Raw genomic sequence first — 14,291 nt, 5'->3', positions numbered from 1 at the left:
TAAGGGGAGTAGGAACTGGACGGAGAAAGCTCTCACTTGCCATGTTAAGGAGTTAGAACTTACCTTAAAGGCAGTGGAGGGGAGGTACAAGGCCAGGTTTGTATTTTGGACAGAATATTACAGCAGTGTAGAAGGCACATTGGGGTGAGAAGGTAATGCAGGGAGAGAAACAGATTCAAAGAAGAAAAACCATAGACATTACCATGTAAACACACCTCCATTCCTCACTGTGTAGACCATCCTCTTAACCAAGGCTGCCTTCTGAGGCGCTGGGGAGTAGAAGGCCTTTCTCTGAGATGAGCAACGTATGTGAAATGTACTGCGGAACCTGACCACCATGAGTCAGAACACGTGCTGCTCTCCTGAGTGTGCATCAGAGGGAAGAATTTCCCCCCAGAATCATGGCCTAATATGTGGTCTCCGTAAAGTGTTAAGGACATTCTTCAGGAACTAGAGGGAATTTCTCTGGGAAGATTCACCAATCCAGATCTTAGACCAAATTTGGAGGAAAATGCTCAGATATAAACTTGTGATATCAAGATTATGGAGGAGGAAGTAATCCAAAGGGAAAAGGGAGAACAGTACGTGGTCTTTTACAGAATAATGAAATTATCGAAAGTGGACAAACCCACCGCCATGGAGGGGTATGGGGCCCTGGCCAAGGTCAGAGGTTTGAATCTCAGTACCTTCGATTGGGAGCTTGGCCGTCTCTCACCAGCTGTGTCATTTTGGGCAGGTGACATTCAAGATTTTATTGCTAGAGTGGGGATAAAATAAGTCTTCCTTCAGTGGTAGACAGGGTTCAGTTGGAATGCACACAGAATGCCTGGCTCACAGTGAGTGCTTGCTGAAATTTAACTCTCATTAATATTCTTATTAATTTAAATGCCTCCAATGTCTTGCATCAAAGTACTTTGAATTCCGACACAAATCATAAAATCTAATAGATTTGAATGAGACTCAGTGAACTGGTACTCATTAGCAGAAAACACAAAAGAACAAAAGACAGAATGAAAGGCTGTGTTCCATTCTTCATTGCAAAACATCAGTGGGAATTAGCTCCAGGAGGTGGAATATGAGTATATTATTCTCTTCCCTTTTTTCAATATGTTGGACTTTTATTTTGTTTTTGCTAGTTTTAAAAATATTATCAGAAATGTAGTTAAGATGGAAAATCTATTTCCTCATTGGGGGAAAAATAATATACGCCTGTATGAAAATCCATACCATCAAAGTGGGATTGTAGCTCATATGTGTTAAATGAGCATCAAATAATGATGCTGCTTACCAGCCTTGGCCCCCTTAGGCATCAGTTCTGAGTCTCCCTGTTCTAGGAACTCATCTTTGTATAGAAAATAATATGGACACTTCCCTACAATTTGGTAGGGGTTTTTTATTGTTGTTGTTTGTTTGTTTTACCAGTGATTGAACCAGGGGTGTTTAACCACTGGGCCACATCTCCAGCCCTTTTTAAACATTTTTTTTAAGAATTTTTTTCACAACACCTTTATTTTGTTTATTTATTTTTATATGGTGCTGAGGATCGAACCCGGGCCTCATACATGCTAGGCAAGCACTCTACCACTGAGCTCAGCGCCAGCCCTTAAACTTATTTTTTTTAGACACAGATTCCCACTAAGTTGCCCAGAACCTTGCTAAGTTGCTGAGGCTAGCTTTGATCTCATCATCTTCCTGCTTCAGCCTCCTGAGGTGCTGGGATTACAGGCATGTGCCACTGTGCCCGTCTTGGTAGAGTCTTAATGTCACCCAACTAAAACTTGTGATCATCAGAAACCCCAGCCAGTTCTTGGTTCTTGTGAAATCCTGAGTTAGGGACAAGTTCCAGACAAACTTGCTGTGACACTTTGGAACACAAAAGAGAGAACTAAGACACTTCATACAAGTGTCATTCACCAATAGATCAACACTGAGAGAAATCCAAAGAAAAAGATCGGTGTGATCTCATCACTAGAGATCCCAAAAGGGAAAGAGGCTTTGGAGACAAGGGACGGAGCCTGAAATCCTGAAAATGTACTCAGGGATGCTCAGATGTAGAAGAAAATGAGGAGGCAGCCAGAGAAACCAACAGGACTTCCGAAGTTCTCCGATGAGCTCAGATTTAAAAAACAAAAAGAGATCATGCTTTTTAAAAAAAATGGATAGAGGAGGAACGCATGCAGTGAATTCAAAATGCAATATGAACCAAGTCCACAGGACGTCAGGAACTCCGCTGACTACACCAAATCCAGCATGAGATAAAGATTGCAAAAGCTGGACTGACAAAGAGGGAAGGTCAGAATGGAAGGCAGCAGGAGGGGGCCTTATGCTTCATGGGGAAGGGGCTCCACACATATTTTTGTTATTATGAAAGTAATACAATATTGTTTAAGTTGATCTGGGAAGCAAACATATGGAAAAAATAAAAACCTTTTAATATCACCACCCAGAGCTCGATCTTTCTTTCTTTCTTTTTTTTTTTTTTTTTGGTATGGGAATTGAACTCAGGTGCCCATCCCCTGCTTTTTTTTTTTTTTTTTTTGTATTTTATTTAGAGACAGAGTCTCACTGAGTTGCTTAGGCCCTCACTAAATTGCTGAGGCTGGCTTTGAACTCACAATCCTCTTCTGCCTCAGCTCAGCCACTGAGATTACAGGTGCATGCCCCTGCACCCAGCTGAGCTCTTTCTTTTCAGCATTTGTGTACTTCAAATTCAGGATCGTCTTCAGCACACAACTTTGTATTTTATTTTCACATCACAGGCTTTTTCCTGGCTCACTATTTGTGTTTTCAAAGCTCACTTTTTTTTTTTTTAGTAACTACCTAATTTTCCATCTTGCACATGCTCTATATTTAAAGTCTATCCCTACTTTTTCATGTTTAGCTGCTATCTGTCACTAGTATGAACAGTGCTACAGTTTAGATTCTAATAAAATATGTATGTGGAGGTGTGTGTGTGCTAGAAATGGAACCCAGGGTTGTGTATGTACCAGGCAAGCACTCTACCACTGAGCTATACTCCCACCCTATCTACAAAAATCTTTTTTGGGGGAGGGAGGGTACCAGGGCTTGAACTCAGGGGCACTTGACTACTGAGGCACATCCCCAGCCCTATTTTACATTATATTTAGAGACAGAGTCTCACTGAATTGCTTAGCTCCTCACTTTTGCTGAGGCTGGCTTTGAACTCATGGTCCTCCTGCTTCAGCCTTCCAAGCCACTGGGGTTACAGGCATGCACCACCACACCTGGCCACAAAAATCTTTAATGCATTATTTTCTTTGGATAGAATCCTGGGTGTGGAATTACTTGACAAAGCATAAAGCACATCCAAGGCTCCTGATACATATTCCTTAATTGCCTTCCTGAAAGATCTGCCCGATGGATGCTTCTTCTACCTTACAAAGTGTGAATGTTCTAACCACAGTTCAAGGTTAACAGCTGACAAGGTTTTCAATTCTTTAATGTTTAGTTTTATTCTAGTTTATATAGCAAAGGAAATCAACACTCACATTGAAAATAATAAAATGGCCACCATGAAGATGGAGGTAAAGTCCAGCTAAAAATAAAATAAGCAACTAACAATCCAAAATGAATTCAGGGACTGTCCCCCTGGAAAATATACCCCAAGTTGCAAAGTTTGTAATTGTGACCCCATCAACATCTTTACAATACGGGACAGTAAGGAAGAAAATCTAATTACATGCAAATTTTATTCTTAAAATATGTCCAAAATTGTGATGTTATTAAGAACATATATAGAAACGAATGCTGGAAGTTAAAGAGCTGAAATAATAACAGTAATTGAGTTTGGGGAGATTTTTTTCTTGCTTTCTCTACTTCCAAAATTTATGTCATATGTTTGTATCATTGTATGGAGGAAGAAAAATGGAATTTTAAAAAATGATAAACAGGAGAGATGCCCGAGCATACAGGAGGAACGACAATAGATTCTGACAACCAAGAATCACTAAGTTTGACAGGAATCCGCAGGCAGTGGTATGAATTGTCAACATATGGTTTATAAAGCATTTAGGTGAATGTGAAATGCTTTCTAAAAAATGCACAGGTTCGACTCACACATGTTGACGATCATAACAAATTAAGACCAATTCTGCTTTTGACATAGTTACTCGGTTAGTAGATAAGGGGAAATACTTCTGTTATAATGTATGTCTCCCTTTTAGCAACACATTTGATGACTTATCTACTGTCATCCTGAAATGTGGATTGGAATATAATGTTACCAGTGATTTGGCAGCTGCTGTACAAACTATATGTGGAAAGTTCTGCTCAATAGCTAGATTATAAACCAACCAAACTCCATGGGGCTCTAGTGACTTCCGTAGGTCTCAGTTATACGAAGGTAAAGAAGGGCTTGGAATATAATTTACTATTTTTAAGAGAACAGAGGTACAAATGTCTCTGATGAATATATTCTATTGCTGTTTTTTTTTCATTAAAGTGAGTATGGACACCCAACAACACTGATTTATGCACACTTTGCAAGAGGATCGTGGATCTTATTTTTTTCCCCTTTTTTTTCAGTACTGGGGGTTGAACCCAGGGGCACTTTATCCCTGAGCTTCATCCCCAGCCCTTTTTATTTTTTATTTCAAAATAGGGTTTCACTAATCTGTTGAGGTTGGACTCAGACTTGCCATCCTCCTATCTCAGCCTCCCAAGTTGCTGAGAGAATCATGGATCATAAGAAACATTCTTTTGGTCTCTAAATATGTGAGTAAGCACAGATATACTACAATAGTTTCATTTTATGGTGGATGCCTTGGTCTCCTACTTCAAAATAAGTGCAGCATCTTATTTAACTTGTCAAGAATATTTGTGATTCTCCACTTGTTTCTATGTGCTGTCTTATTCATTTTCTTCCGAAGAGTTTGCTCTCTTTCAGTTGTTTGCCCCATTCCAAAATCCGTGCCTAAGATTTTGCTAAGATTCCCAGGCTAAGGGACTCTGCACTACATACGTAAGAATACGCACTTCCAACTGCTCAGTCCACTATTTTAAGAGCTTATTACTTAGAAAAACTTTCCAGAATGAAATGATAAAAAATTGACCCCCACCTAATTCTATTCAATATATTCAGCAAATTGAATAAAATCCAAGATTTCACAGATTTTTCAGGTGTTCTATAGCTGGAGAAATGAGGGCAAGATTGATCTCAAAGCCCCAAACCACAAGATAAATTTCACCAGATCAATGTAAATCTCAGCATGTAGGTTGATAAAGGAAAGGAAGCCGCCCAGCTTGAAGAAGTTACAGACCTTTCCATCGATCATCAGTTTAGCCTGACCCAATGGTAACATGGCTGGAGGGTAACTGAATTAGGCTGTGTTCAAAAGGAATAGACAGCCTTGAACATAATTGCTCCTTTGTACTGTGTTGGTCCGACCAAAGTTTGGCAGTTCTCGAGAAACACATGGGAGAGGGAGGCTTCGCCTACAGACAGTGGCGTCTGGAAGTCATGTAATTGAATGATACTGATGCCTTCCCTAGAGAGAAGATGACTACGAAAGTGTGTCCAGATAGTTCAAGAACCATTATGTGAAGGAAATTTTCAGCCTGTTTTGAATTGTTCCTGGGCACAGACATTGTACTCATGAGTACCAGTTACAGGAAAGAAAGAGTCAATGTATGAAAAAAAAATGCTTAATAATTAAAGATTTTCAGCAATGAAGTAAGTTTCTTCAAGAAGTGGTGAGCTGCCTTTGAATAATAGCATCAAGTTCTTGATTTTTATATTTCAATTAAGTGATACCTTGCAGAATAGATGAGGCTTCTCTAATGCTTAGACGTTCCATGGCTCCCCATTAAAAATAGGACAAAATGTAGATTCCTCTCTGTACTCTACCAGGTCTTCTGTGATCCAGCCCCAGCCAACCTGTATCCACAGTTCTCTCTTCTCTTTTCCACTTTTCACCATTTATTCTATGATTTTTCTTTGAGGCTTATCATGAACTAGCATAGCTATGAAGAAAACAGCTATCCCACTTCTCCGTCTATACACAAAAGACTTAAAATCAGCATACTATAGTAACGCAGCCACATCAATGTTCATAGCAGCTCAATTCACAATAGCTAAACTGTGGAAGCAACTTAGATGCCTCTCAATGGATGAATGGATAAAGAAACTGTGGTATACATACACAATGGAATATTACTCATCATTAAAAGAGAATGAAATTATGGCATTTGAAGGTAAATGAATGGAGTTGGAGAATATCATGCTAAGCAAAATAAGCCATTTCCAAAAAAACCAAAGGCCAGATGTTCTCTCTGAGAAGTGGATGCTGATCCATATTGGGGAGGGGGGAGGCATGGGAAAAATGGAGGAACTGTGCAAAGGGGAGAGAGGGTGGGGAGGGTGCATGGGGGCAGAAAAGATGGTAGAATGAGATGGACATCATTACTCTAGGTACATGTATGACTGCACATATGGTGTGACGCTACATCATGTACAATCACTGAAAAGTTGTGCTGCAATTGTGCACAGTGAATCAAAATGCATTCTGCTGTCATATATACCTAATTAAAATAAATAAATTTAAAAAAAAAACAACAGGCAAAATATCTGCCCTGAGGTTGCCAACATCCTACTGGGAGAAGAAAGACAATAAATTAATTAATTAATTGATAATAGATGAGATGTCAAGGATTAAGCACTGTGAAGAAAACTAATTAGGGTAAAATGAATAGTGGACAGTGGAAGGAGATGCTTTTTAAAATAGGGCAATGAGGGCAGGCCTCCTGGAGGAGGTGGTGTTAGATCAGAGCTCTGAAGAAGAAGAAGGAGTAAGTCCTGAGGTTTCCTGGGGAAAGATTGAGAGCCAAACTCTGTGTCTGGCCAGTGGTGGGACTGTCCAAGGAACAAGCCAGCAAGGCTGGAGGAGAGCAGAAGAGGGAGCCAGTTCCAAGCTGTGAGTGACAGGGGAACAGAGCTTAGGGGCCTTATTGGCCATGATCAGGATGTGACTTCCTCTGAGTGATGTGGGAGACTCAGGTTGAGAGAAGCAAAGTGACATAATCTGATGGATGTTTTTGAAGGACCCCTGTGCAGGGAATGTTCTGCATATGGGTAGGATCCGGGAGACCAATCGCTTGAGTCTTTTGGAAGCAGCTCTGAGATAGAGTTTGGGGTGTAAGAGGTGTATTAGGGACTGAGGCTTTGGAAGGAAGACAGGGGAAACGTGTTCGGGCAGAGCAGGAAATTGAGCTGAAATGCAGACCTGACAAGGCAGTGTCAGTCAGAGGTCAGCAAGAGAGAATAAGCTAGTATGGCCTGTGAGAGTCCTGAAATGGGAGGTCCTTTATGGCCCCTACTCAGTCAGTCATGGGATGCAAGTGAATGTGGGAAGGATGTGACCTCAAAAGGCTCCTCTCTGTAGCTGAGGCAACCCTGCAGAGGTGACTGAAGGAAGCCAGGTGCTGACCGCACTCCCCATAGGTGGGCAGCCAGTTCTTCCCTGAAGGGAGAGCAGGGTGGTTTATCTGTGACTTCCACAATGGTGGACAGAGAGAGACCACCAGAGTTTCTTTATTCATTTTAGTTCACAAACATCCCAAAGATTTGTCCACACCTGTGGTGATCCAGCTGGATGCTATGTTTCCCAGACTCCCTTGCAGCTGGGTGTGGCCATGTGACTCCCTTTTAACTCTCTGGATGATCTCATTGCCTAGGGCTTTCTCTCTCTGGAGTATTGGGTAAGAAAGAAATAAAAGCCATCTCTGAAGTACTATTCAGCTTCTTAGCTGGATGGAATATTGGATGTAGCATTTTAGCCTACACCTTACCTACAGTTGAAGCAATTTAAATAGTCCTTGTCTGTACCAAGATGGTAGCAGCGGAAGAGGCGATGAGGGACCAGATTCAATTTTGTTTGAAAAAAAATAGTCATTGTAAATGTCAACAGATGTCACGTGAGATCCTAGAGAAAGCAAAGAGTCAGAGATGACTCAAAATATCAGGTTTTAGCAGCTGGAGAAAAAGAGACGCCATTTGTTGGCAGGGGAAGGTCAGGAAGAAGTTGACTTTGAGGCTGGTGAATGGAATCGAAAGTTCAGTTTTTTTACCTGCTTGGTTTGAAATACCTTCTAAAAGTCAAGTTAGATATAACAACCTGGAGTTGAAGAAACAGGCATAGACTGGAGAGAGGAATCTGGGATCAGACAGACCATCATTAACTCCAGTCTTGTTTCTTTCCCTGAAACATCCAGGCTCTTGGCACTTGTTCTCTCTGCTGGATATTTTTGATACCCTTCCTCTCTTGAATTGAGACTCAGAGGTACCTTCCCAATGTGGCTAAACATCTTCCTGTCCCCCATGCATTCATTCTGCCCCACACTACCCTGCTTCTTCACCTAAAATTATCTTTTGGTTACCTTGCTTGTGTGTCCATCACCTGCCCTCCCACCTAGAGAACAGGCCTCTCACCGGCTGACTCAGTCTTCACCCATGGCAGACTCTGTACCAGAAGTGCGTGACACACCGCCAGGGCTCCCTAAGTGGCTGTTGACAGATGGATGGGGAAGTAGAGTCAAGTGAGGTAGTTGCTCAAAGCCATTTCCTGGCAATAGCTGCCATCTGGAGATTTGCTTCTACTCAGACACTTCTCTTTGAAACATACAGTTAGAAAATTAAGGAAAAATTAAGCCTCCTTTCATATGGTCATAGGAGTGAATTCATTTAGTCAGATGGTCCAGACGGTGGGTGGAACAGCATTTAAAAAATGAGCACTTTGGTTGAAGTGGGAGGAATGTCGTGAAGGGGGTCTGAGGCCTGGGGGGGGCAGCTAGAACGTGGTCAGAGGGTAGAATGGGAGCCAGTGTGACTGGCCCACAGAGAGAGAGGGGCCAGAATGGGAAGGATGCAGAAAAGAAGGTGACTGATGGGACTCAGAACATGCTCACCTCAAATAGGACTGTAGAAGGCCAGAATTCGCCACTGTAATTAATATATGCCTCTTTAGCCTATGGATGAGTTTTTGAGCTGGTTACTTTGAGAAACTCCCCACACAGGAGTAGCTCTGGAAAGTTGTCCTGTAAGGAAATGTACATATATGAAAGGAATCACCCCTTGTGAGGGTCTCTCCTTTCTACATCCGAGAGAAGGAAGACTAAATCACTAGTGGCCCTTAAACAGCGGAGAAGGTATGGACCGAATCTGCGGCACAACCCCACCCTTGTCCTACAGGGACAAGGACTCCGGACGGGGACTCGCAGCAGGGCCTTTCCCCACACTCTTCTTTGTTTCAGAAAAGGATAGTATCTAAGCCTGAAGTTGAAACTTCTTATTTTTTTATTTGTTTTAATTAGTTACACATGACAGTACAATGATCTTTGAGACCTACTCTAGAGATTTATTCATGTCTCTGGGTTTTTTTTTTTTTTTCCCACACGTTCATGAGAGTGATACGTTCATCAACTTTTGTTTGTTTTTCTCTTGTTAATCTGCCCAGGGAGTCTCAGTGAAGAACAAGGAAAGGTAGACAGGAAGTTGTTTTTTTCCTCCCCTACCTGACCAAGCCCAAGTTCATAGTCTCACTGTGTCTCTTGAGGCCCCTGTAGTGGCTTTGTTCTAAGCCTGAGTTAAAAGATCAAGATTGCCACTGAATGGCATTTTTTTAAAAACCTTTTTGAACAAGTCAATGCAATTTCTGACTTAGTGGTTGTCTTAGCTAGTAGCAAAATAGAAGAGCTACATGTAATGGGGGAGAGATTATTATCCCTCTTTTTTAAATAAGTTGTTGATAGACATTTATTTATTTACTTGTTTACATGCAGTGCTGAGAATCAAACCCAGTGACTCACACATACTAGGCAAGTGCTCTACCACTGAGCCACCACCCCCAGCTATTATAACTCTTAACCTCTCCTTTTTTCCACACATAGATGTTAGTCCTTGAGAAGTATTTGTCGAATTCTTCAATTCTTAACAAAAGTCTCATGTCCTCATTCCATGCTATTTGAACATAATACCATGATGAAAATTAAACCAGAGAAATAGTCAAAGATTTTATTTTAAATTTTGGCCAAATGATGCCGTCGACCAAGAATAAAGCCAACCTAGTCAAGAACAAAGAGAATGACATCTATTTTGGGCTAATTACTATTTCAATCTGGGAAAACACATACTTAAGCATCTTCAAATGTGCTCCAAGGTTTTTTACAAAATGGCAGCTTTATTTATAGCTTTAAACTGCAAGAGGGTTGGAAATGACATCACTTGTTAGCCAGGAATTACGACTGGTGCAGGGGAAAAAAAAAAAAAAAAAGGCTTTCCTGTAAGAGAGGGACTGAGTGTAGTCTCAGTCCCTGGGAATTTGGGAGGAAGGAGTTTGTTAATAGTGAAGATCAGCAGAGGTCAACAGTATTTCAAAGGTCAACTCACCTCTAGGGAGAGCACATCTATAGCCCAGTTTAAATATTCAGCTGCCAACAGTCTGGGCTCTGTTTCACAATGGGCTTCTGACTCTATTTTAAATGCTCTGAAAAATTACTGCTCTATTTTGATTTTTTTCCCCCAACCATATCAATTTAAGCTTTTGCAATGGGCTGTTTACTACAATTCTTTTCTTTCCTACCACTGTGAAAACAAGAAGAGGACAGTAGAGATTAACTTCAGTGGATACTATCAAAAGCTAATGCTGTCCTTCCTATTGAAATGTAAACCCTCCTAGAACATGAATTTCCCAAATTTGTGTTCCTGTAAATTCCTGCTACCTTTAAGAACATCAGTATGGAGGATCCTTAACATTTTCCAGTACTTTAATTCTGATGATCATAGTAACTCCTGATCCAAATTGATCTCTCAGGTCCAGCCTTATGTCTTTTCCCAACTGTGCCATTCTCCCTCCTAGTTGGAGATAAAAAAAAGAGAGAGATGAAAAATAAGGGAAATGGATTTGCACGTGCACTTTCTCTCTTCTCCGTGATACATGGGAATATTCACATAGTAGGGAGAGCTCTGGAAGTGGGTTTTTAAACATAAAAAGTTCAGATGTTCATGTTAAGAGAGTACAGTCACAGAAGTCTCAGAAAATTACAGGTGTTTAAAGTGTCTTCATAGGTAATGCACGTGTTAAAAATCACTCCTACAGTGCAGAATAGTAATAGTGAGAATTAAGATGCTTTTTCCTCCCCTACCTGACCAAGCCTAATTTCATAGTCTCACTGTGTCTCTTGACACATCTGACCACCCTGGTTCTCATTCTCAAGGTCAGTAACTCTAGAATACCACTCTGTTTTCTCTTTCTACATTTTGTGTTGGTGCATTATAGTTATACACAAAAGTGGGGTTTGTTGTTACATATTCATACAGGCATACAACATAACAATATAATTTGACCAATATCACTCCCCAGCACTCCCCCCCTCCCGATCCCTTTCCTCTACTGATTTTCTTGAGACACCCTCCCAACATACACAACTTTCTTTTCCTTTTTGTCTATAGCTTCCACATATGAGAGAAAACATACAACCCTTGACCTTCCGAATTTAGATTATTTTGGTTTAGATAATGTTCTTTAGATTCATCTATTTTCCTGAAAATGACAGTTTTATTTTTACTTTTGGCTGGATAAAACTTCATTGTTTATCTATGCCACATTTTCTTGATCCATTCATCCATTGATGGATACCTAGGCTGGTTCCATAGTTGGACCATTGTGAATTGTGCTGCTATAAACATGGGTATGCATGTTATCACTGTCGTATGATGACTTTAATTCTTTAGGATAAATACCAAGGAGTGGTATAGTTGGGTCATATGGTGGCTCCATGCCTAGTCTTTTGAGGAAACTCCATATTGATTTCCACAGTGAGAATACCATTCTCTTGAATGAATGTTCTAGATATTCCATGCCCATATGAACAGTTTTATACCAGTGCCAGCAAATCATACATGCTGTTCAAATCGTATTTATTTCACTAAACGATACGTTTTGTTGACCATTTAACATCCAAGATATAGATTTGCTTGATTTTTCAAGCAGTTGCATGATGTATCTATTGTGTGGGTATATCACAATTTATTTAACTTATACCCTACTAATGGGAATTTATCTTCTTTCCAGTCTTTTGCTATTACAACAGCGCTGCTAGGAATATTGCTAGCATACATTTTTTTGTGCTCGTTATGCATATGTACAGAAGATAACTTCATAAAATTGAAATCACTAGACCAAGGATGTTTGCATTTTTATTTTGACATATATTCTCAAATTGCTTTCTCTTGGAATTTGGCAGAAATTCTGGAGTTGTCTTTCATTGAAAGAATAAGAACCACACACCGGTTGCTGATGTATAAGGAAAACACTATTTAACTCCTAATGCTTCAGCAGACGTTTCCTTCAGTGAACGCCAGATGGCAGAACAGACTCTTAATATGTATGCCATGGGGGTGACTTGCAGATGAAGTGAAAAGACTTCAAGCTTCATTTGGTTGTGTAGATCCAATAGAAATGGGCAAACCAGTTGAACTTCAATGACTCTCTCTAGGCAGACACGTTTCAGTTCATCAGTAACAGCAGATGGTAGCCTGGGCTCCTTGCTCCTTTACTTGCAGGAACACCAAAAGGACCCTGTATTTCTTCTAATTCTTCTCAGTTACCCAAACACTACCTTTTCTTCTGCTGAATGGAAAATGTGAGAATGGTATAGAGAACACAAGTTAGCAATAATAACTCTTGGAGTTGCATTTATGTGTGAAAGTGACTTATTTAGTTCATGTTGCTACAACAAGGAAATGTATGAACATATGTAAGTCACATAAGAACATTTCTTCAAGCAAATAGAAATGAATAATTAAAGTTGGTGTATTTACTATGATAAGGCTTCCATTTGGCAGAACACCAGCAAACCCATTTCACTACAGAAAGACTTTTTTTTTCTTTTTCCTGGAAAGTGTGTCATTTGGACAGAATAAGTACAATTAGAGATGTACCTGCTTTTCAACTTATGAATATATATACTTTTAGATGTACAACCAATAAAGAAAGGACTCATTGCCTTTTATATACTCACCTGTAAAACCCTTTTTAGTCTACAGGGGGGATGTTCTTTAATCAATATGTCATTTACCCAAATGGGACCCAGGTGGGAAGTTAATGAGATTGGTCTCCTAAGCTACCTGTTCAGGAACAATATTTACTACTTCCTATAAAGTCTACTGTTACTCTTCCCCAGCAAATGACATATATCTTGTTGTCTTGTTTTGTTTCTAGTACTGGGGAGTCAGCCCACGGGTTCTTTACCACTAAGCTACATCAGCAGCCCTTTTTATTTTTACTTAAGACAAGAGTTTCCCAAGTCTCCTAGGCTGGCCTTGAACATGCAGTCCTCCTGCCTCAGCCTCCCGAGTCACTGGGATTACAGGTGTGGGCCACAGTGCCCAGCCAGATGTTTTAAATATTTCAAAACAAGTTGTGCATAAATTCTGAAGCTAAACAAAAAGGACCTTGTCTCAAAGAAGGAAAAGATTAAGATTTATTTGATCTTTATTTATTTTAAAAAGTGCTAGATCTTTCCAATTGCTACTTCATTTGATGTTTATGAGACCTTTATGAGGTAGAAGTTATTATGCCTGCATTTCAGATAAGGACACTATGACTCAGAAAAGTAAATAATCCTAAAATTGATACAACTACTGGGTGAACGGGAGGGACTTGGACCCCAGTCTATCCTTCCTAGACCAATGGTTCTTGGCATGTGGCCCCCAGATCACAAGCAGCAACAGTATCGCTGGCATAACCTGGAAATTTCTTTGAAATGCAAATTTTCATAGAAACTGCCATTGGACCAAGCAATCTTGGACACAATACCTTTATTTTATTTATTTATCATTTTATGTGGTGCTGAGTATCGAATCTCACACAAGTGCTCTACCACTGAACTACAACCCCAGCCCCAGTGATCTGCTTTTTAATAGGCCCACTTAGGGGATTCTGAGGCAAGTTCAAGTCTGAGAACCATGTTCCTGGAAACATTCTTTACAACATCCTAACACATGGGAAAGATGCAGAAAAGAAGTCAAGACATGGTGGCCCATGGGTAGGGGAACTAGGTACCATCCTGAGCCAGGATTCTCTTAATTCTCACGAGAGCCATGAGAGTTAGGTGTTTTTCTGTTGTTTGTTTTTGTTTTGCTTTACATGAGGAAACCGAAGCTGAGAACAATCAGGTCACTTTTAAAACTCCCAATACCCATAAAAAGCCATTTGTACGAGTCTATCAGATTCCACAGCCTAAGCTTCCATAATCCACTAGAAAGTTCTATCCTA

The sequence above is a fragment of the Urocitellus parryii genome, chromosome 7 (assembly GCF_045843805.1).
Source record: "Urocitellus parryii isolate mUroPar1 chromosome 7, mUroPar1.hap1, whole genome shotgun sequence".
Classification (NCBI taxonomy): domain Eukaryota; kingdom Metazoa; phylum Chordata; class Mammalia; order Rodentia; family Sciuridae; genus Urocitellus; species Urocitellus parryii.
Note: the sequence above shows the minus strand (reverse complement) of the source record.